At 35.8% G+C, this 2,154-nt stretch overlaps 1 pseudogene; it reads left to right on the top strand.

Annotated features, from left to right (window-relative positions):
* The first annotated feature begins 866 nt into the window (after positions 1–866).
* Positions 867–1,796, top strand: LOC119542754 (annotated as a pseudogene).
* The last annotated feature ends 358 nt before the right edge of the window (positions 1,797–2,154 follow it).

Here is a 2,154-nt window from a genome sequence, read left to right as displayed (position 1 = left end):
GAGCTCATTAGTCTTCCTCTGCAAATAGTCTTTTTCCTTTAGGCCTCCATACACAATATTCTATATCTTTCTCTTCTCTGTGCATTGCCCATCTTATAACTATTCCCTTATCTCATATTTGTGTATTTATATTTGCTTGTATATCCCTTTACCCACTTATTGGTTTTCTTTCCCCTGTATATTATCAGAGCCATAACCTGCAGAGGAAACCTGCAGTTTCTTGTTATCCACATCAGCACTATCACATGGTTCTTGCTGACTTTATATTGGGCATAAAGTGGGAAGCGATATGCATGACAACAGATATGAGCAAATAAAATTTTCAACAATGTCTCCTATCCACTTATCTGGTAAAGGTGTACTGTCCTTGATTATTGACTATAGCAACTGTATGATTGTGTATTTGCATGTGTGAGATGCAGAATGTGGCCTGATGTACTTGTAAAGATGGATATAATTTAGGTTCTAGTGTAAAAACTTCTTTACTTGATCAAGACATGGCATGGTATACCAAATACTAACAAGAGAGAAAAAGCATTCCCTTTGCTTATAGGACCCTATAATTTAGTCATTTAAAAACAAGCAACAATTACTACTCTTACATGGTTTATTCCCTAGTGGAAATGAAATTTAAGTTCTAATTATCTCTTCAGGTACCATGGTAATGCAATCTAATTTTTCTAACTGGCAAAACTATCTGTAAAACTTTATTGAGTACTGTATTACTGTACCGAGCAGTGCTTTGCAAACTGTAGCTTAACACTAATTATCATTTCTCTTTGTTACAGGAATCAATGTAAAATTACATATATATATATATATATACATATAAATTTTTTTATTCAGATGATAGAATCCCCATGATAATGGGAAACCATTCAAGAGTGACCGTGTTTGTCCTAGCAGGTTTGACTGACGACCCACAGTTAAAATTTGTGTTATTTATCTTCCTTCTTCTCACCTACTTGCTCAGCATCACTGGCAATCTAATCGTCATCACACTCACCCTGATGGACACTCACCTCAAGAACCCCATGTATTTTTTCCTTAGGAATTTTTCCTTCTTAGAAATCTCTTTTGCTACTACATGCATCCCTAAATTACTGGTTATGATGGCAACTGGGGACAAAACCATTTCCTATAACAGTTGTTTCACTCAATTGTTTTTTTTCTTCTTTCTTGGAGCATCTGAATTTTACCTGCTGGCAGCCATGTCCTATGACCGCTATGTTGCCATCTGTAAGCCCCTGCACTACACAACCATCATGAACAGCAAAGTCTGTGTATAGCTTGTCCTCAGTTGTTGGGTTGCTGGGTTCTTTTCCATCTTTCCACCACTCCTCTTTGGTCTATACCTTGACTTCTGTGCTTACAACATTATTGATCATTTTTTCTGTGACACTACTCCTCTTCTGCAGATCTCCTGCTCAGACACAGGCCTCCTGGAGACAATGGGTTTCATCTCATCTTCAGTGACACTCTTGGTCACGTTGGTAATGGTGATAATATCATACACTCACATTGCCTTGACTATCCTAAAAATCCCTTCTGCTAATCAGAAGAGAAAGGCATTTTCCACATGTTCTTCCCACATGTTCGTGATCATCCTCTCTTATGGCGGCTGCATCTTCATGTACGTTAAACCTTCAGTCCAACAAAGAATTTCCTTTGCCAAGGGAATTTCAGTGCTCAATACCTCAGTTGCCCCAATACTGAACCCTTTTATCTACACTCTAAGAAACCAACAAGTGAAAAAAGCCTTCTTGCATATGGTACAAAGGATTATCTTTTTCTAAAAGAAATGAATACACTGTTGCATTATTTAAATGATATATAAGAAGGAGTCTAAAATAATAGCAATTTATTCATTAGTAGCTTCCAGTACATAGCTTGTATCTTTTCCTTCTTCCATTTATTTGATACTCATCTTTAGTTTTCATAACTCTTCATTCCAAAGAAGATAATTTTTATTTTCTTCTCCATTGGATATTCTTTTATCTCACTTCTTTACCTTAGGTGGAAGAGATGAAGCTAGTTTTTCAACATCTCTTTTGTCTGTAGTAAATCTAGTTGATCAAGCTTATAAAATGTTGTTTCATTTAAATATTAAATGTATCATACAATGCAATGTTTATGATACAATCCCCTTTAGAT

This window comes from Choloepus didactylus, chromosome 8 (genome assembly GCF_015220235.1).
Source record: "Choloepus didactylus isolate mChoDid1 chromosome 8, mChoDid1.pri, whole genome shotgun sequence".
Taxonomy (NCBI): Eukaryota; Metazoa; Chordata; class Mammalia; order Pilosa; family Megalonychidae; genus Choloepus; species Choloepus didactylus.
This window is presented reverse-complemented; position numbering and strand designations above follow the sequence as displayed.